Source organism: Phyllobates terribilis, unplaced genomic scaffold, assembly GCF_046119375.1.
Source record: "Phyllobates terribilis strain yellow unplaced genomic scaffold, ASM4611937v1 Scaffold_3__8_contigs__length_932513732, whole genome shotgun sequence".
Classification (NCBI taxonomy): Eukaryota; Metazoa; Chordata; class Amphibia; order Anura; family Dendrobatidae; genus Phyllobates; species Phyllobates terribilis.
In genome coordinates this window covers 557,537,648-557,558,829 of record NW_027362763.1, presented here as the reverse complement: position 1 = coordinate 557,558,829, position 21,182 = coordinate 557,537,648, and positions in this window count along the sequence as shown.

Below are 21,182 nucleotides of genomic sequence, written 5' to 3'. Positions count from 1 at the left end.
GCTTTATGCCTCACCCAGTGTGTCTTCTCCCCCAGCTTAATGCCTCCCCCAGTTTTATGCCTCCCCCATCTTAAAACCTCCCCCAGCTTTATGCCTCCCCCAGTGTGTCACCTCCCCCAGTTTTATGCCTCCCCCTGCTTTATGCCTCCCCCAGCTTTATGCCTCCCCAGTTTTATGCCTCCCCCAGCTTTATGCCTCCCCCAGCTTTATGCCTGCCCCAGTGTGCCGCCTCCCACAGTTTTATGCCTCCCCCAGCTTTATGCCTTCCCCAGCTTTATGCCTCCCCCAGTTTTATGGCTCCCCCAGTGTTATGTCTCCCCCAGCTTTATGCCTCCCCCAAATATATGCCTCCCCCAGCTTTATGCCTCCCCCAGTTTTGTGCCTCCCCCAGCTTTATGCCTCCCCCAGTGTGTCGTGTCCCCCAGCTTAATGCGTCCCACAGCTTTATGCCTCCCCCAGTTTTATGCCTTCCCCAGCTTAATTCCTCCCCAAGCTTTATGCCTCCCCCAGTGTGTCTCCTCCCCCAGTTTTATGCCCCCCCCGCCTTATGTCTCGCTCAGCTTTATGCCTCCCCCAGCTTTATGCCTCCAGCAGCTTTATGCCTCCCCCAGTGTGTCGCCACTCCCAGTTTTATGCCTCCCCCAGCTTTATGCCTCCCCCAGTTTTATGCCTCCCCCAGTGTGTTGCCTCCCCCAGCTTTATGGCTCCCCCAGTTTTATACCTCCCCCAGTGTGTCGCCTCCCCCAGATTTATGCCTTCCCCAGTTTTATGCCCCCCCAGCTTTATGCCTCCCCCAGTTTTATGCCTCCCCCAGCTTTATGCCTCCCCCAGCTTTTTGCCTCCCTCAGTTTTATGCCTCCCCCAGCTTAATTCCTCCCACAGCTTTATGCCTCCGCCAACTTTATGCCTCCCACAGTTTTATGCCTCCCCTTGCTTTTTGCCTCCCTCAGCTTTATGCCTCCCCCAGTGTGTTGCCTCCCCCAGTTTTATGCCTCCCCCAGTTTTATGCCTCCCCCATCTTTATGCCTCCCCCAGCTTTATGCCTCCCCCAGTTTTATGCCTCCCCCAGCTTTATGCCTTCCCCAGTGTGCCATCTCCCCCGGCTTTATGCCTCCCCCAGTTTTCTGCCTCCCCCAGCTTAATTCCTCTCCCAGCTTTATGCCTCCCCCAGTGTGTCACCTCCCCCAGTTTTATGCCTCCCCCCAGCTTTATGCCTCCCCCAGCTTTATGACTCCCACATTTTTATGCCTCCCCCAGCTTTATGCCTCCCGCAGCTTTATGCCTCCCCCAGTGTGGTGCCTCTCCCAGTTTTATGCCTCCCCCAGCTTTATGCTTCCCCCAGTTTTATGCCTCCCCCAGCTTTATGCCTCCCCCAGTGTGTCGCCTCCCCCAGTTTTATGCCTCCCCCAGCTTTATGCCTCCCTCAGTTTTATGCCTCCCCCAGTTTTATGCTTCCCCCAGCTTTATGCTTCCCCCAGTGTGTCGCCTCCCCCAGTGTGTCGCCTCCCCCAGTTTTATGCCTCCCCCAGCTTTATGCCTCCCCCAGTTTTATGCCTCACCCAGTTTTATGCCTCCCCCAGCTTTATGCCTCCCCCAGCTTTATGTTTTCCCCAGTTTTATGCCTCCCCCAGCTTTATGCCTCCCCCAGTTTTATGCCTCTCCCAGCTTTATGCCTCCCCCATTGTGTCATCTCCCCCAGCTTTATGCCTCCCCCGGCTTTATGACTCCCCCAGTGTGTCGTCTCCCCCAGCTTAATGCCTCCCCCAGCTTTATGCCTCCCTCAGTTTTATGCCTCCCCCAGCTTAAAACCTCCCCCAGCTTTATGCCTCCCCCAGTTTTATGCCTCCCCCAGTGGGTTGCCTCCCCCAGTTTTATGCCTCACCCAGTTTTATGTCTCCCCCAGCTTTATGCCTCCCCCAGCTTTATGCTTTCTCCAGTTTTATGCCTCCCCCAGCTTTATGCCTTCCCCAGTTTTATGCCTCCCCCAGCTTTATGCCTCCCCCAGTTTGTCGTCTCCCCCAGCTTAATGCCTCCCCCAGCTTTATGCCTCCCCCAGCTTTATGCCTCCCCCAGTGTGTCGCCTCCCCCAGTTTTATGCCTCCCCCTGCTTTATGTCTCCTCCAGTGTGTCGTCTCCCCCAGCTTAATGCCTCCCCCAGCTTTATGCCTCCCCCAGCTTTATGCCTCCCCCAGTGTGTCGCCTCCCCCAGTTTTATGCCTCCCCCTGCTTTATGTCTCCCCCAGCTTTATGCCTGCCCCAGTGTGTCGCCTCCCCCAGTTTTATGCCTCCCCCAGTTTTATGCCTCCCGCAGCTTTATGCCTCCCCCCCAGTGTGTCATCTCCCCCAGCTTTATGCCTCCCCCAGCTTTATGCCTCCCCCAGTGTGTCGCCTCCCCCAGTTTTATGCCTCCCCCAGCTTTATGCCTCCCCCAGTTTTATGCCTTCCCCAGTTTTATGCCTCACCCAGTTTTATGCCTCCCCCAGCTTTATGCTTTCCCCAGTTTTATGCCTCCCCCAGCTTTATGCCTCCCCCAGTTTTATGCCCCCCCCAGCTTTATGCCTCCCCCAGTGTGTCATCTCCCCCAGCTTTATGACTCCCCCAGTGTGTCGTCTCCCCCAGCTTAATGCCTCCCCCAGCTTTATGCCTCCCCCAGTTTTATGCCTTCCCCAGCTTAAAACCTCCCCCAGCTTTATGCCTCCCCCAGTTTGTTGCCTCCCCCAGTTTTATGCCTCCCCCAGTTTTATGTCTCCCCCAGTGGGTTGCCTCCCGCAGTTTTATGCCTCACCCAGTTTTATGCCTCCCCCAGCTTTATGCCTCCCCCAGCTTTATGCTTTCTCCAGTTTTATGCCTCCCCCAGCTTTATGCCTTCCCCTGTTTTATGCCTCCCCCATCTTTTTGCCTCCCCCAGTGTGTCGTCTCCCCCAGCTTAATGCCTCCCCCAGCTTTATGCCTCCCCCAGCTTTATGCCTCCCCCAGTGTGTCGCCTCCCCCAGTTTTATGCCTCCCCCTGCTTTATGTTTTCCCCAGCTTTATGCCTCCCCCAGTTTTATGCCTCCCTCAGCTTTATGCCTCCCCCCAGCTTTATGCCTGCCCCAGTGGTCGCCTCCTCCAGTTTTATGCCTCCCCCAGCTTTATGCCTCCCCTAATTATATGCCTCCCCCAGCTTTATTCCTCCCCCAGCTTTATGCCTCCCCCAGCTTTATGCTTCCAGTTTTATGCCTTCCTCAGCTTTATGCCTCCCCCAGTGTGTCGCCTCCCCCAGTTTTATGCCACCCCCAGCTTCATGCCTCCCCCAGTTTTATGCCTCCCCCAGCTTTATGCTTTCCCCAGCTTTATGCTTCCCCAAGTGTGTCGCCTCCCCAAGTTGTATACATCCCCCAGTTTTATGCCTCCCCAGTTTTATGCCTCCCCCAGCTTTATGCCTCCCCCAGTGTGTCACCTCCCCCAGCTTTATGCTTTCCCCAGCTTTATGCTTCCCCAAGTGTGTCGCCTCCCCAAGTTGTATACATCCCCCAGTTTTATGCCTCCCCAGTTTTATGCCTTCCCCATCTTTATGCCTCCCCCAGTGTGTTGCTTCCCCCAGTATTATGCCTCCCCCAGCTTTATGCTTTCCCCAATTTTATGCCTCCCCCAGCTTTATGCCTCCCCCAGCTTTATGCCTCCCCCAGTGTGTCATCTCCCCCAGCTTTATGCCTCCTCCAGTTTTATGCCTCCCCCAGCTTACTTCCTCCCCCAGATTTATGCCTCCCCCAGTGTGTCGCTTCCCCCAGCTTTATACCTCCCCCAGCTTTATGCCTCCCCCAGCTTTATGCCTCCCCCAGCTTTATGCCTCCCCCAGTGTGTCGTCTCCCCCAGCCTAATGCCTCCCCCAGTTTTATGCCTCCCCCAGTTTTATGCCTCCCCCAGCTTTATTCCTCCCCCAGCTTTATTCCTCCCCCAGTGTGTCAACTCCCCCAGCTTTATGCCTCCCCCAGTTTTATGCCTCCCCCAGCTTTATGTCTTCCCCAGTATGTTGCCTCCCCCAATTTTATGCCTCCCCCAGCTTTATGCCTCCCCCAGTTTTATGCCTCCCCCAGCTTTATGCCTCCCCCAGGTTTATGCCTCCCCCAGTTTTATGCCTCCCCCAGCTTTATGCTTCCCCCAGCTTCATGCTTCCCCCAGTGTGTCACCTCCCCAAGTTGTATGCCTCCCCCAGTTTTATTCATCCCCAGTTTTATGCCTCCCCCAGCTATATGCCTCCCCAAGTGTGTCATCTCCCCCAGCTTTATGCCTCCCCCAGCTTTATACCTACCCCAGCTTGTTGCCTTCCCCAGTTTTATGCCTACCCCAGCTGTATGTCTACCCCAGTTTTATGCCTCGCCCAGTGTGTTGTCTCCCCCACTTTTATGCCTCACCCAGTTTTATGCCTCCCCCAGCTTTATGCCTCCCCCAGCTTTATGCTTTCCCCAGTTTTATGCCTCCCCCAGCTTTATGTCTCCCTTAGTTTTATGCCTCCCCCAGCTTTATGCCTCCCCCAGTGTATCATCTCCCCCAGCTTTATGCCTCCCCCAGCTTTATGCCTCCCCCAGCTTTATGCCTCACCCAGTTTTATGCCTCCCCCAGCTTACTTCCTCCCCCAGCTTTATGCCTCCCCCACTGTGTCACCTCCCCCAGTTGTATGCCTCCCCAAGCTTTATGCCTCCCCCATCTTTTTGCCTCCCCCAGTTTAATGCCTCTCCCAGTTTGTCGCTTCCCCCAGCTTTATGCCTCCCGCAGGTTTATGCCTCCCCCAGTGTGTCGCCACTACCAGCTTTATGCCTCCCCCAGTTTTATGCCTCCCCCAGCTTTATGCCTCCGGCAGCTTTATGCCTCCCCCAGTGTGTCGCCTCTCCCAGTTTTATGCCTCTCCCAGTTTTATACCTCCCCCAGTGTGTCGCCTCCCCCAGTTTTATACCTCCCCCAGCTTTATGGCTCCCCCAGTTTGTCGCCTCTCCCAGTTTTATGCCTCTAACAGTTTTATGTCTCCCCCAGTTTTATGCCTCCCCCAGCTTTATGCCTCCCCCAGTTTTATGCCTCCCCCAGTTTTATGCCTCACCCAGCTTTATGCCTTCCCCAGTTTTATGCCTCCCCCAGTTTCATGCTTCCCCCAGTGTTATGCCTCCCCCAGCTTTATGCGTCCCCCAGTGTGTCACCTCCCCCAGTTTTATGCCTCCCCCAGCTTTATGCCTCCCCCAGTTTTATGCCTCCCCCAGATTTATGCCTCCCCCAGTGTGTCATCTCGCTCAGCTTTATGCCTCCCCCAGTGTGTCGCCTCCACAAGTTGTATGCCTCCCCCAGTTTTATGCCTCCCCAGTTTTATGCCTCCCCCAGTTTTATGCCTCCCCCAGTGTGTCATCTCCCTCAGCTTTATGCCTCCCCCATCCTTATGCCTACCCCAGCTTTATGGCTCCCCCAGTGTGTTGCCTCCCCCAGTTTTATGCCTCCCCCAGTTTTATGCCTCCTCCAGTGTGTTGCCTCCCCCAGTTTTATGCCTCACCGAGTTTTATTCCTCCCACAGCTTTATGCTTTCCCCAGTTTTATGCCTCCCCAGCTTTATCCCTCCCCCAGTTTTAAGCCTCCCCCAGCTCTATGCCTCCCCGAGTGTGTCATCTCCCCCAGCTTTATGCCTCCCCCTGTTTTATGCCTCCCCCAGCTTAGTTACTCCCCCAGTTTTATGCCACCGCCAGTGTGTCGCCTCCTCCAGTTTTATGCCTCCCCCAGCTTCATGCCTCCGGCTGCTTTATGCCTCCCCCAGTTTTATGCCTCCCGCAGCTTTATGCCTCCTGCATCTTTATGCCTCCCCCAGTGTGTCGCCTCTCCCAGTTTTATGCCTCTCCCAGTTTTATGCCTCCCCCAGTTTTATTCCTGCCCTAGCTTTATTCCTCCCCCAATTTTATGCCTCCCCAGTTTTATGCCTCACCCATCTTTATTCCTTCTCCAGTTTTATGCCTCCCCCAGCTTTATGCCTCCCCCAGTTTTATGCATCCCCCAGTTTTATGCCTCCCCCAGCTTTATGCTTCCCCCAGTGTGTCGCCTCCCCAAGTTGTATGCCTCCCCCAGTTTTATTCCTCCCCAGTTTTATGCCTCCCCCAGCTATATGCCTCCCCCAGTGTGTCATGTCCCCCAGCTATATACCTCCCCCAGTGTGTCATCTCCCCCAGCTTTATGCCTCCCCCAGCTTTATGCCTACCCCAGCTTTATGCCTTCCCCAGTGTGTTGCCTCCCCCAGTTTTATGCCTCCCCCATCTTTATGTCTCCCCCAGTTTTATGCTTTCCCCAGTGTGTCATCTCCCCCAGCTTTATGCCTCCCCCAGCTTTATGCCTCCCCCAGTTTTATGCCTCCCCCAGCTTTATGCCTCCCCCAGCTTTATGCCTCCCCCAGTTTTATGCCTTCCCCAGCTTTATGCCTCCCGCAGCTTTATGCCTCCCCCAGTGTGTCGCCTCTCCCAGCTTTATGCCTCTCCCAGTTTTATGCCTCCCCCAGTTTTATGCCTCCCCAGCTTTATGCCTCCCCCAGTTTTATGCCTCCCCCAGTTTTATGCCTCCCCCAGTGTGTCGTCTCCCCCAACTTTATGCCCCCCCAGCTTTATGCCTCCCCCAGTTTTATGCCTCCCCCAGTTTTATGCCTCTCCCAGTTTTATGCCTCCCCCAGTGTGTCATCTCCCCCAACTTTATACCTCCCCCAGCTTTATGCCTTCCACAGTGTGTCGCCTCCCCCAACTTTATGCCCCCCCAGCTTTATGCCTCCCCCAGTTTTATGCCTCCCCGAGTTTTATGCCTCTCCCAGCTTTATGCCTCCCCCAGCTTTATGCCTCACCCAGTGTGTTGCCTCCCCCAACTTTATGCCTCCCCCAGTATCTCGCCTGCCCCAGTTTTATGCCTCCCCCAGTGTGTCGCCTGTCCCAGTTTTATGCCTCCCCCCAGCTTTATGCCCCCCCCAGCTTCATGCCTCCCACAGTTTTGTGCGTCCCCCAGCTTTATGCCTCCCCCCAGCTTTATGCCCCCCCCAGCTTCATGCCTCCCCCAGTTTTATGCCACCCCAAGTTTTATGCCTCCCCCTGCTTTATACCTCCCCCAGCTTTATGCCTCCCCCAGCTTTATGCCTCCCCCAGTGTGTCGCCTCCCCCTGCTTTATGTCTCCCCCAGTTTTATGCCTCCCCCAGTTTTATGCCTCCCCCAGCTTTATGCCTCCCCCCAGCTTTATGCCTGCCCCAGTGTGTCGCCTCCCCCAATTTTATGCCTCCCCCAGTTTTATGCCTCCCGCAGCTTTATGCCTCCCCCCCAGTGTGTCATCTCCCCCAGCTTTATGCCTCCCCCAGCTTTATGCCTCCCCCAGTGTGTCGCCTCCCCCAGTTTTATGCCTCCCCCAGTTTTATGTCTCCCCCAGTTTTATGCCTCCCCCAGTTTTATGCCTCACCCAGTTTTATGCCTCCCCCAGCTTTATGCCTCCCCCAGCTTTATGCTTTCCCCAGTTTTATGCCTCCCCCAGCTTTATGCCTCCCCCAGTTTTATGCCTACCCCAGCTTTATGCCTCCCCCAGTGTGTCATCTCCCCCAGCTTTATGCCTCCCCCAGCTTTATGACTCCCCCAGTGTGTCGTCTCCCCCAGCTTAATGCCTCCCCCAGCTTTATTCCTCCCCCAGTTTTATGCCTTCCCCAGCTTAAAACCTCTCCCAGCTTTATGCCTCCCCCAGTTTTATGCCTCCCCCAGTTTTATGCCTCCCCCAGTGGGTTGCCTCCCGCAGTTTTATGCCTCACCCAGTTTTATGCCTCCCCCAGCTTTATGCTTTCTCCAGTTTTATGCCTCCCCCAGCTTTGTGCCTTCCCCTGTTTTATGCCTCCCCCATCTTTATGCCTCCCCCAGTGTGTCGTCTCCCACAGCTTAATGCCTCCCCCAGCTTTATGCCTCCCCCAGTGTGTCGCTTCCCCAAGTTTTATGCCTCCCCCTGCTTTATGTTTTCCCCAGCTTTATGCCTCCCCCAGTTTTATGCCTCCCTCAGCTTTATGCCTCCCCCCAGCGGTCGCCTCCTCCAGTTTTATGCCTCCCCCAGCTTTATACCTACCCCAGCTTGTTGCCTTCCCCAGTTTTATGCCTACCCCAGCTGTATGTCTACCCCAGTTTTATGCCTCGCCCAGTGTGTTGTCTCCCCCACTTTTATGCCTCACCCAGTTTTATGCCTCCCCCAGCTTTATGCTTTCCCCAGTTTTATGCCTCCCCCAGCTTTATGTCTCCCCTAGTTTTATGCCTCCCCCAGCTTTATGCCTCCCCCAGTGTGTCATCTCCCCCAGCTTTATGCCTCCCCCAGCTTTATGCCTCCCCCAGTTTTATGCCTCCCCCAGCTTACTTCCTCCCCCAGCTTTATGCCTCCCCCACTGTGTCACCTCCCCCAGTTGTATTCCTCCCCCAGCTTTATGCCTCCCCTATCTTTTTGCCTCCCCCAGTTTAATGCCTCTCCCAGTTTGTCGCTTCCCCCAGCTTTATGCCTCCCGCAGGTTTATGCCTCCCCCAGTGTGTCGCCACTACCAGCTTTATGCCTCCCCCAGTTTTATGCCTCCCCCAGCTTTATGCCTCCGGCAGCTTTATGCCTCCCCCAGTGTGTCGCCTCTCCCAGTTTTATGCCTCTCGCAGTTTTATACCTCCCCCAGTGTGTCGCCTCCCCCAGTTTTATACCTCCCCCAGCTTTATGGCTCCCCCAGTTTGTCGCCTCTCCCAGTTTTATGCCTCTAACAGTTTATGCCTCCCCCAGTTTTATGCCTCCCCCAGCTTTATGCCTCCCCCAGTTTTATGCCTCCCCCAGTTTTATGCCTCCCCCATTTTTATGCCTCACCCAGCTTTATGCCTTCCCCAGTTTTATGCCTCCCCCAGCTTTATGCTTCCCCCAGTGTTATGCCTCCCTCAGCTTTATGCGTCCCCCAGTGTGTCACCTCCCCCAGTTTTATGCCTCCCCCAGCTTTATGCCTCCCCCAGTTTTATGCCTCCCCCAGATTTATGCCTCCCCCAGTGTGTCATCTCGCTCAGCTTTATGCCTCCCCCAGCTTTATGCTTCCCCCAGTGTGTCGCCTCCACAAGTTGTATGCCTCCCCCAGTTTTATGCCTCCCCAGTTTTATGCCTCCCCCAGCTTTATACCTCCCCCAATGTGTCATCTCCCTCAGCTTTATGCCTCCCCCATCCTTATGCCTACCCCAGCTTTATGGCTCCCCCAGTGTGTTGCCTCCCCCAGTTTTATGCCTCCCCCAGTTTTATGCCTCCTCCAGTGTGTTGCCTCCCCCAGTTTTATGCCTCACCGAGTTTTATTCCTCCCCCAGCTTTATGCTTTCCCCAGTTTTATGCCTCCCCAGCTTTATCCCTCCCCCAGTTTTAAGCCTCCCCCAGCTCTATGCCTCCCCGAGTGTGTCATCTCCCCCAGCTTTATGCCTCCCCCAGTTTTATGCCTCCCCCAGCTTACTTCCTCCCCCAGTTTTATGCCACCGCCAGTGTGTCGCCTCCTCCAGTTTTATGCCTCCCCCAGCTTTATGCCTCCCGCTGCTTTATGCCTCCCCCAGTTTTATGCCTCCCCCAGCTTACTTCCTCCCCCAGTTTTATGCCACCGCCAGTGTGTCGCCTCCTCCAGTTTTATGCCTCCCCCAGCTTTATGCCTCCCGCTGCTTTATGCCTCCCCCAGCTTTATGCCTCCCCCAGTTTTATTCCTCCCCTAGCTTTATTCCTCCCCCAATTTTATGCCTCCCCAGTTTTATGCCTCACCCATCTTTATTCCTTCTCCAGTTTTATGCCTCCCCCAGCTTTATGCCTCCTCCAATTTAATGCCTCCCCCAGTTTTATGCCTCCCCCAGCTTTATGCCTCCCCCAGTGTGTTGCCTCCGCCAGCTTTATGCCTCCGCCAGCTTTATGCCTCCCCCAGTTTTATGCCTCCCCCAGTTTTATGCATCCCCCAGTTTTATGCCTCCCCCAGCTTTATGCTTCCCCCATTGTGTCGCCTCCCCAAGTTGTATGCCTCCCCCAGTTTTATTCCTCCCCAGTTTTATGCCTCCCCCAGCTATATGTCTCCCCCAGTGTGTCATCTCCCCCAGCTATATACCTCCCCCAGTGTGTCATCTCCCCCAGCTTTATGCCTCCCCCAGCTTTATGCCTACCCCAGCTTTATGCCTTCCCCAGTGTGTTGCCTCCCCCAGTTTTATGCCTACCCCAGATTTATGTCTACCCCAGTTTTATACCTCCCCCAGTGTGTTGCCTCACCCAGTTTTTAAGCCTCACCCAGTTTTATGCCTCCCCCAGCTTTATGCTTTCCCCAGTTTTATGTCTCCCCCAGTTTTATGCTTTCCCCAGTGTGTCATCTCCCCCAGCTTTATGCCTCCCCCAGCTTTATGCCTCCCCCAGTTTTATGCCTCCCCCAGCTTTATACCTCCCCCAGCTTTATGCCTCCCCCAGTTTTATGCCTTCCCCAGCTTTATGCCTCCCGCAGCTTTATGCCTCCCCCAGTGTGTCGCCTCTCCCAGCTTTATGCCTCTCCCAGTTTTATGCCTCCCCCAGTTTTATGCCTCCCCAGCTTTATGCCTCCCCCAGTTTTATGCCTCCCCCAGTGTGTCGTCTCCCCCAACTTTATGCCCCCCCAGCTTTATGCCTCCCCCAGTTTTATGCCTCCCCCAGTGTGTTGCCTCCCCCAGTTTTATGCCTCTCCCAGTTTTATGCTTTCCCCAGTTTTATTCCTCCCCCAGCTTTATGCCTCCCCCAGTATTATGCCTCCCCCAGCTTTATGCCTCCCCCAGTGTGTCGTCTCCCCCAACTTTATGCCCCCCAGCTTTATGCCTCCCCCAGTTTTATGCCTCCCCCAGTGTGTCGCCTCTCCCAGTTTTATGCCTCTCCCAGTTTTATGCCTCCCCCAGTTTTATGCCTCCGTCAGCTTTATGCCAACCCCAGTGTGTCATCTCCCCCAACTTTATACCTCCCCCAGCTTTATGCCTCCACCAGTGTGTCGCCTCCCCCAGTTTTATGCCTCCCCCAGCTTTATGCCTCCCCCAGCTTTATGCCTCACCCAGTGTGTTGCCTCCCCCAACTTTATGCCCCACCAGTTTTATGCCTCCCCCAGTGTCTCGCCTGCCCCAGTTTTATGCCTCCCCCAGTGTGTCGCCTGCCCCAGTTTTATGCCTCCCCCCAGCTTTATGCCCCCCCCAGCTTCATGCCTCCCACAGTTTTATGCCTCCCCCAGCTTTATGCCTCCCGCAGCTTTTTGCCTCCCCCAGTGTGTCGCCTCTTCCAGTTTTATGCCTCTCCCAGTTTTATGCCTCCCCCAGTTTTATGCCACCCCAAGTTTTATGCCTCCCCCTGCTATACCTCCCCCAGCTTTATGCCTCCCCCAGTTTTATGCCTCCCCCAGCTTTATGCCTCCCCCAGTGTGCCGTCTCCCCCAGCTTTATGCCTCCCCCAGCTTTTTGCGTCCCCGTTTTATGCCTCCCCCAGCTTAATTCCTCCCCCAGCTTTATGCCTCCCCCAGTGTGTCGCCTCCCCCAGTTTTATGCCTTACCCCAGCTTTATGCCTCCCCCAGCTTTATGCCTCCCTCAGTTTTATGCCTCCCCCAACTTTATGCCTCCCGCAGCTTTATGCCTCCCCCAGCTTTATGCTTTCCCCAGTTTTATGCCTCCCCCAGCTTTATGCCTCCCCCAGTTTTATGCCTCCCTCAGTGTGTCATCTCCCCCAGCTTTATGCCTCCCCCAGATTTATGCCTCCCCCAGTTTTATGCCTCCCCCAGTTTTACGCCTCCCCCAGCTTTATGCCTCTCCCAATTTTATGCCTCCCCCAGTTTTATGCATCACCCAGCTTTATGCCTTCCTCAGTTTTATGCCTACCCCAGCTTTATGCTTCCCCCAGTGTTATGCCTCCCCCAGTGTGTCGCCTCATCCAGTTTTATGCCTCTCCCAGTTTTATGCCTCCCCCAGTTTTATGCCACCCCAAGTTTTATGCCTCCCCCTGCTTTATACCTCCCCCAGCTTTATGCCTCCCCCAGTTTTATGCCTCCCCCAGCTTTATGCCTCCCCCAGTGTGCCGTCTCCCCCAGCTTTATGCCTCCCCCAGCTTTTTGCGTCCCCCAGTTTTATGCCTCCCCCAGCTTTATTCCTCCCCCAGCTTTATGCCTCCCCCAGTGTGTCGCCTCCCCCAGTTTTATGCCTTACCCCAGCTTTATGCCTCCCCCAGCTTTATGCTTCCCTCAGTTTTATGCCTCCCCCAGCTTTATGCCTCCCGCAGCTTTATGCCTCCCCCAGCTTTATGCTTTCCCCAGTTTTATGCCTCCCCCAGCTTTATGCCTCCCCCAGTTTTATGCCTCCCTCAGTATGTCATCTCCTCCAGCTTTATGCCTCCCCCAGATTTATGCCTCCCCCAGTTTTATGCCTCCCCCAGTTTTACGCCTCCCCCAGCTTTATGCCTCTCCCAATTTTATGCCTCCCCCAGTTTTATGCATCACCCAGCTTTATGCCTTCCTCAGTTTTATGCCTCCCCCAGTTTTATGCCTCCCCCAGCTTTATGCTTCCCCCAGTGTTATGCCTCCCCCAGGTTTATGCCTCCCCCAGTGTGTCTCCTCCCCCAGTATTATGCCTCCCCCAGCTTTATGCCTCCCCCAGTTTTATGCCTCCCCCAGCTTTCTGCTTCCCCCAGCTTTATGCTTCCCCCAGTGTGTCGCCTCCTCAAGTTGTATACATCCCCCAGTTTTATGCCTCTCCAGTTTTATGCCTCCCCCAGCTTTATGCCTCCCCCAGTGTGTCATCTCCCCCAGCTTTATGCCTCCCGCAGCTTTATGCCTACCCCAGCTTTATGCCTCCCCCAGTGTGTTGCTTCCCCCAGTATTATGCCTCCCCGAGCTTTATGCTTTCCCTAGTTTTCTGCCTCCCCCAGCTTTATGCCCCCCCCAGCTTTATGCCTCCCCCAGTGTGTCATCTCCCCCAGATTTATGCCTCCCCCAGTTTTATGCCTCCCCCAGCTTATTTCCTCCCCCAGATTTATGCCTCCCCCAGTGTGTCACCTCCCCCCCAGCTTTTTTACCTCCCCCAGCTTTATGCCTCCCCCATATTTATGCCTCCCCCAGCTTTATGCCTCCCCCAGTGTGTCACCTCCCCCCCAGCTTTTTTACCTCCCCCAGCCTAATGCCTCCCCCAGCTTTATGCCTCCCCCAGTTTTATGACTCCCCCAGCTTAATTCTTCCCTCAGCTTTATGCCTCCCCCAGTGTGTCGCCTCTCACAGTTTTATGCTTCTCTCAGTTTTATGCCTCCCCCAGTGTGTCGCCTCCCCCAGCTTTATGCCTCCCCCTGTTTTATGCCTCCCCCAGCTTTATGCGTCCCTCAGCTTTATGCTTCCCCCAGTCTGGCGCCTCCCCCAGTTTTTTGCCTCCCCCAACTTTATGCCTCCCCCAGTTTGTCATCTCCCCCAGCTTTATGCCTCCCCCAGCTTTATGCCTCACCCAGCTTTATGCCTTCCCCAGTTTTATGCCTCCCCTAGTTTTATGCCTCCCCCAGTTTTATGCCTCCCCCATTGTGTTGCCTCCCCCAGTTTTATGCCTCTCCCAGTTTTATGCCTCCCCCAGCTTTATGCTTTCCCCAGTTTTATTCCTCCCCCAGCTTTATGCCTCCCCCAGTATTATGCCTCCCCCAGCTTTATGCCTCCCCCAGTGTGTCGTCTCCCCCAACTTTATGCCCCCCAGCTTTATGCCTCCCCCAGTTTTATGCCTCCCCCAGTGTGTCGCCTCTCCCAGTTTTATGCCTCTCCCAGTTTTATGCCTCCCCCAGTTTTATGCCTCCATCAGCTTTATGCCGCCCCCAGTGTGTCATCTCCCCCAACTTTATACCTCCCCCAGCTTTATGCCTCCCCCAGTGTGTCGCCTCCCCCAGTTTTATGCCTCCCCCAGCTTTCTGCCTCACCCAGTGTGTTGCCTCCCCCAACTTTATGCCCCACCAGTTTTATGCCTCCCCCAGTGTGTCGCCTGCCCCAGTTTTATGCCTCCCCCAGTGTGTCGCCTGCCCCAGTTTTATGCCTCCCCCCAGCTTTATGTCCCCCCCAGCTTCATGCCTCCCACAGTTTTATGCCTCCCCCAGCTTTTTGCCTCCCGCAGCTTTTTGCCTCCCCTAGTGTGTCGCCTCCCCCAGTTTTATGCCACCCCAAGTTTTATGCCTCCCCCTGCTTTATATCTCCCCCAGTATTATGCCTCCCCCAGCTTTATGCCTCCCCCAGTGTGCCGTCTCCCCCAGCTTTATGCCTCCCCCAGCTTTTTGCGTCCCCCAGTTTTATGCCTCCCCCAACTTAATTCCTCCCCCAGCTTTATGCCTCCCCCAGTGTGTCGCCTCCCCAGTTTTATGCCTTACCCCAGCTTTATGCCTCCCCCAGCTTTATGCCTCCCTCAGTTTTATGCCTCCCCCAGCTTTATGCCTCCCGCAGCTTTATGCCTCCCCCAGCTTTATGCTTTCCCCAGTTTTATGCCTCCCCCAGCTTTATGCCTCCCCCAGTTTTATGCCTCCCTCAGTGTGTCATCTCCCCCAGCTTTATGCCTCCCCCAGATTTATGCCTCCCCCAGTTTTATGCCTCCCCCAGCTTACTTCCTCCCCCAGATTTATGCCTCCCCCAGCTTTATGCCTCCCGCAGCTTTATGCCTCCCCCAGTGTGTAGCCTCTCCCAGTTTTATGCCTCTCCCAGTTTTATGCCTGCCCCAGTTTTATGCCTCCCCCAGCTTTATGCCTCCCCAGTTTTATGCCTCCCCCAGCTTTATGCCTACCCCAGTTTTATGCATCCCCCAGTTTTCTGCCTCCCCCAGTGTGTTGTCTCCCCCAGTTTTCTGCCTCTCCCAGTTTTATGCCTCCCCCAGCTTTATGCCTACCCCAGCTTTATGCTTTCCCCAGTTTTATTCCTCCCCCAGCTTTATGCCTCCCCCAGTATTATGCCTCCCCCAGCTTTATGCCTCCCCCAGTGTGTCGTCTCCCCCAACTTTATGCCCCCCCAGCTTTATGCCTCCCCCAGTTTTATGCCTCCCCCAGTTTGTCGCCTCTCCCAGTTTTATGCCTCTCCCAGTTTTATGCCTCCCCCAGTTTTATGCCTCCATCAGCTTTATGCCACCCCCAGTGTGTCATCTCCCCCAACTTTATACGTCCCCCAGCTTTATGCCTCCCCCAGTGTGTCGCCTCCCCCAGTTTTATGCCTCCCCCAGCTTTATGCCTCATCCAGTGTGTTGCCTCCCCCAACTTTATGCCCCCCCAGTTTTATGCCTCCCCCAGTGTGTCGCCTGCCCTAGTTTTATGCCTCCCCCCAGCTTTATGCCTCCCCCAGCTTCATGCCTCCCACAGTTTTATGCCTCCCCCAGCTTTTTGCCTCCCGCAGCTTTTTGCCTCCCCCAGTGTGTCGCCTCTTCCAGTTTTATGCCTCTCCCAGTTTTATGCCTCCCCCAGTTTTATGCCACCCAAAGTTTTATGCCTCCCCCTACTTGATACCTCCCCCAGGATTATGCCTCCCCCAGTTTTATGCCTCACCCAGCTTTATGCCTCCCCCAGTGTGCCGTCTCCCCCAGCTTTATGCCTCCCCCAGCTTTATGTGTCCCCCAGTTTTATGCCTCCCCCAGCTTAATTCCTCCCCCAGCTTTATGCCTCCCCCAGTGTGTTGCCTCCCCCAGTTTTATGCCTTACCCCAGCTTTATGCCTCCCCCAGCTTTATGCCTCCCTCAGTTTTATGCCTCCCCCAGCTTTATGCCTCCCGCAGCTTTATGCCTCCCCCAGCTTTATGCTTTCCCCAGTTTTATGCCTCCCCCAGCTTTATGCCTCCCTCAGTGTGTCATCTCCCCCAGCTTTGTGCCTCCCTCAGCTTTACGCCTCCCCCAGCTTTATGCCTCTCCCAATTTTATGCCTCCCCCAGTTTTATGCATCACCCAGCTTTATGCCCCCCCCAGCTTCATGCCTCCCACAGTTTTATGCCTCCCCCAGCTTTTTGCCTCCCGCAGCTTTTTGCCTCCCCCAGTTTGTCGCCTCTTCCAGTTTTATGCCTCTCCCAGTTTTATGCCTCCCCCAGTTTTATGCCACCCCAAGTTTTAAGCCTCCCCCTGCTATACCTCCCCCAGCATTATGCCTCCCCCAGTTTTATGCCTCCCCCAGCTTTATGCCTCCCCCAGTGTGCCTTCTCCCCCAGCTTTATGCCTCCCCCAGCTTTTTGCGTCCCCGTTTTATGCCTCCCCCAGCTTAATTCCTCCCCTAACTTTATGCCTCCCCCAGTGTGTCGCCTCCCCCAGTTTTATGCCTTACCCCAGCTTTATGCCTCCCCCAGCTTTATGCCTCCCTCAGTTTTATGCCTCCCCCAACTTTATGCCTCCTGCAGCTTTATGCCTCCCCCAGCTTTATGCTTTCCCCAGTTTTATGCCTCCCCCAGCTTTATGCCTCCCCCAGTTTTATGCCTCCGTCAGTGTGTCATCTCCCCCAGCTTTATGCCTCCCCCAGATTTATGCCTCCCCCAGTTTTATGCCTCCCCCAGTTTTACGCCTCCCCCAGCTTTATGCCTCTCCCAATTTTATGCCTCCCCCAGTTTTATGCATCACCCAGCTTTATGCCTTCCTCAGTTTTATGCCTCCCCCAGTTTTATGCCTACCCCAGCTTTATGCTTCCCCCAGTGTTATGCCTCCCCCAGTGTGTCGCCTCTTCCAGTTTTATGCCTCTCCCAGTTTTATGCCTCCCCCAGTTTTATGCCATCCCAAGTTTTATGCCTCCCCCTGCTTTATACCTCCCCCAGCTTTATGCCTCCCCCAGTTTTATGCCTCCCCCAGCTTTATGCCTCCCCCAGTGTGCCGTCTCCCCCAGCTTTATGCCTCCCCCAGCTTTTTGCGTCCCCCAGTTTTATGCCTCCCCCAGCTTTATTCCTCCCCCAGCTTTATGCCTCCCCCAGTGTGTCGCCTCCCCCAGTTTTATGCCTTACCCCAGCTTTATGCTTCCCTCAGTTTTATGCCTCCCCCAGCTTTATGCCTCCCGCAGCTTTATGCCTCCCCCAGCTTTATGCTTTCCCCAGTTTTATGCCTCCCCCAGCTTTATTCCTCCCCCAGTTTTATGCCTCCCTCAGTGTGTCATCTCCTCCAGCTTTATGCCTCCCCCAGATTTATGCCTCCCTCAGTTTTATGCCTCCCCCAGTTTTACGCCTCCCCCAGCTTTATGCCTCTCCCAATTTTATGCGTCCCCCAGTTTTATGCATCACCCAGCTTTATGCCTTCCTCAGTTTTATGCCTCCCCCAGTTTTATGCCTCCCCCAGCTTTATGCTTCCCCCAGTGTTATGCCTCCCCCAGCTTTATGCCTCCCCCAGTGTGTCTCCTCCCCCAGTATTATGCCTCCCCCAGCTTTATGCCTCCCCCAGTTTTATGCCTCCCCCAGCTTTATGCCTCCCCCAGTGTGTCATCTCCCCCAGCTTTATGCCTTCCGCAGCTTTATGCCTACCCCAGCTTTATGCCTCCCCCAGTGTGTTGCTTCCCCCAGTATTATGCCTCCCCCAGCTTTATGCTTTCCCTAGTTTTCTGCCTCCCCCAGCTTTATGCCTCCCCCAGCTTTATGCCTCCCCCAGTGTGTCACCTCCCCCCCAGCTTTTTTACCTCCCCCAGCCTAATGCCTCCCCCAGCTTTATGCCTCCCCCAGTTTTATGACTCCCCCAGCTTAATTCTTCTCCCAGCTTTATGCCTCCCCCCGTGTGTCGCCTCTCACAGTTTTATGCTTCTCTCAGTTTTATGCCTCCCCCCAGTGTGTCGCCTCCCCCAGTTTTATGCTTCCCCCAGCTTTATGCCTCCCCCTGTTTTATGCCTCCCCCAGCTTTATGCGTCCCTCAGCTTTATGCTTCCCCCAGTCTGGCGCCTCCCCAAGTTGTATGCCTCCCCCAGTTTTTTGCCTCCCCCAACTTTATGCCTCCCCCAGTTTGTCATCTCCCCCAGCTTTATGCCTCCCTCAGCTTTATGCCTCACCCAGCTTTATGCCTTCCCCAGTTTTATGCCTCCCCCAGTTTTATGCCTACCCCAGCTTTATGCTTCCCCCAGTGTTATGCCTCCCCCAGTGTGTCGCCTCTTCCAGTTTTATGCCTCTCCCAGTTTTATGCCTCCCCCAGTTTTATGCCATCCCAAGTTTTATGCCTCCCCCTGCTTTATACCTCCCCCAGCTTTATGCCTCCCCCAGTTTTATGCCTCCCCCAGCTTTATGCCTCCCCCAGCTTTATGCCTCCCCCAGTGTGCCGTCTCCCCCAGCTTTATGCCTCCCCCAGCTTTTTGCGTCCCCCAGTTTTATGCCTCCCCCAGCTTTATTCCACCCCCAGCTTTATGCCTCCCCCAGTGTGTCGCCTCCCCCAGTTTTATGCCTTACCCCAGCTTTATGCTTCCCTCAGTTTTATGCCTCCCCCAGCTTTATGCCTCCCGCAGCTTTATGCCTCCCCCAGCTTTATGCTTTCCCCAGTTTTATGCCTCCCCCAGCTTTATACCTCCCCCAGTATTATGCCTCCCCCAGCTTTATGCCTCCCCCAGTGTGTCGTCTCCCCCAACTTTATGCCCCCCCAGCTTTATGCCTCCCCCAGTTTTATGCCTCCCCCAGTTTTATGCCTCTCCCAGTTTTATGCCTCTCCCAGTTTTATGCCTCCCCCAGTTTTATGCCTCCATCAGCTTTATGCCACCCCCAGTGTGTCATCTCCCCCAACTTTATACCTCCCCCAGCTTTATGCCTCACCCAGTGTGTTGCCTCCCCCAACTTTATGCCCCCCCAGTTTTATGCCTCCCCCAGTGTGTCGCCTGCCCCAGTTTTATGCCTCCCCCCAGCTTTATGCCTCCCCCAGCTTCATGCCTCCCACAGTTTTATGCCTCCCCCAGCTTTTTGCCTCCCGCATCTTTTTGCCTCCCCCAGTGTGTCGCCTCTTCCAGTTTTATGCCTCTCCCAGTTTTATGCCTCCCCCAGTTTTATGCCACCCCAAGTTTTATGCCTCCCCCTACTTGATACCTCCCCCAGGTTTATGCCTCCCCCAGTTTTATGCCTCCTCCAGCTTTATGCCTCCCCCAGTGTGCCGTCTCCCCCAGCTTTATGCCTCCCCCAGCTTTATGCGTCCCCCAGTTTTATGCCTCCCCCAGCTTAATTCCTCCCCCAGCTTTATGCGTCCCCCAGTTTTATGCCTTCCCCAGCTTAATTCCTCCCCCAGCTTTATGCGTCCCCCAGTTTTATGCCTCCCCCAGCTTTATGCCTCACCCAGTGTGTTGCCTCCCCCAACTTTATCCCCCCCAGTTTTATGCCTCCCCCAGTGTGTCGCCTGCCCCAGTTTTATGCCTCCCCCCAGCTTTATGCCTCCCCCAGCTTCATGCCTCCCACAGTTTTATGCCTCCCCCAGCTTTTTGCCTCCCGCAGCTTTTTGCCTCCCCCAGTGTGTCGCCTCTTCCAGTTTTATGCCTTTCCCAGTTTTATGCCTCCCCCAGTTTTATGCCACCCCAAGTTTTATGCCTCCCCCTACTTGATACCTCCCCCAGGTTTATGCCTCCCCCAGTTTTATGCCTCCCCCAGCTTTATGCCTCCCCCAGTGTGCCGTCTCCCCGAGCTTTATGCCTCCCCCAGCTTTATGCGTCCCCCAGTTTTATGCCTCCCCCAGCTTAATTCCTCCCCCAGCTTTATGCCTCCCCCAGTGTGTTGCCTCCCCCAGTTTTATGCCTTACCCCAGCTTTATGCCTCCCCCAGCTTTATGCCTCCCTCAGTTTTATGCCTCCCGCAGCTTTATGCCTCCCCCAGCTTTATGCTTTCCCCAGTTTTATGCCTCCCCCAGCTTTATGCCTCCCCCAGTTTTATGCCTCCCTCAGTGTGTCATCTCCCCCAGCTTTTTGCCTCCCCCAGATTTATGCCTCCCCCAGCTTATTTCCTCCCCCAGATTTATGCCTCCCCCAGTGTGTCGCCTCTCCCAGTTTTATGCCTCTCCCAGTTTTATGCCTCCCCCAGTTTTATGCCTCCCCCAGCATTATGCCTCCCCCAGTTTTATGCCTCCCCCAGTTTTATGCCTCACCCAGCTTTATGCCAACCACAGTTTTATGCCTCCCCGTTTTACGGCTCCCCCAGTGTGTTGCCTCCCCCAGTTTTATGCCTCTCCCAATTTTATGCCTCCCCCAGCTTTATGCCTCCCCCAGCTTTATGCTTTCCCCAGTTTTATTCCTCCCCCAGCTTTATGCCTCCCCCAGTATTATGCCTCCCCCAGCTTTATGCCTCCCCCAGTGTGTCGTCTCCCCCAACTTTATGCCCCCCCAGCTTTATGCCTCCCCCAGCTTTATGCCTCCCCCAGTGTGTCGTCTCCCCCAACTTTATGCCCCCCCAGCTTTATGCCTCCCCCAGTTTTATTCCTCCCCCAGTGTGTCGCCTCTCCCAGTTTTATGCCTCTCCCAGTTTTATGCCTCCCCCAGTTTTATGCCTCCATCAGCTTTATGCCACCCCCAGTGCGTCATCTCCCCCAACTTTATACCTCCCCCAGCTTTATGCCTCCCCCAGCTTTATGCCTCCCCCAGTGTGTCGCCTCCCCCAGTTTTATGCCTCCCCAAGCTTTCTTCCTCACCCAGTGTGTTGCCTCCCCCAACTTTATGCCCCCCCAGTTTTATGCCTCCCCCAGTGTGTCGCCTGCCCCAGTTTTATGCCTCCCCCCAGCTTTACACCTCCCCCAGCTTCATGCCTCCCACAGTTTTATGCCTCCCCCAGCTTTTTGCCTCCCGCAGCTTTTTGCCTCCCCAGTGTGTTGCCTCTTCCATTTTTATGCCTCTCCCAGTTTTATGCCTCCCCCAGTTTTATGCCACCCCAAGTTTTATGCCTCCCCCTACTTTATACCTCCCCCAGGTTTATTCCTCCCCCAGTTTTGTGCCTTCCCCAGCTTTATGCCTCCCCAGTGTGCCGTCTCCCCCAGCTTTATGCCTCCCCCAGCTTTATGCGTCCCCCAGTTTTATGCCTCCCCCAGCTTAATTCCTCCCCCAGCTTTATGCCTCTCGCAGTGTGTCGCCTCCCCCAGTTTTATGCCTTACCCCAGCTTTATGCCTCCCCCAGCTTTATGCCTCCCTCAGTTTTATGCCTCCCCCAGCTTTATGCCTCTCGCAGTTTTATGCCTCCCCCAGCTTTATGTTTCCCCAGTTTTATGCCTCCCCCAGCTTTATACCTACCCCAGTTTTATGCCTCCCTCAGTG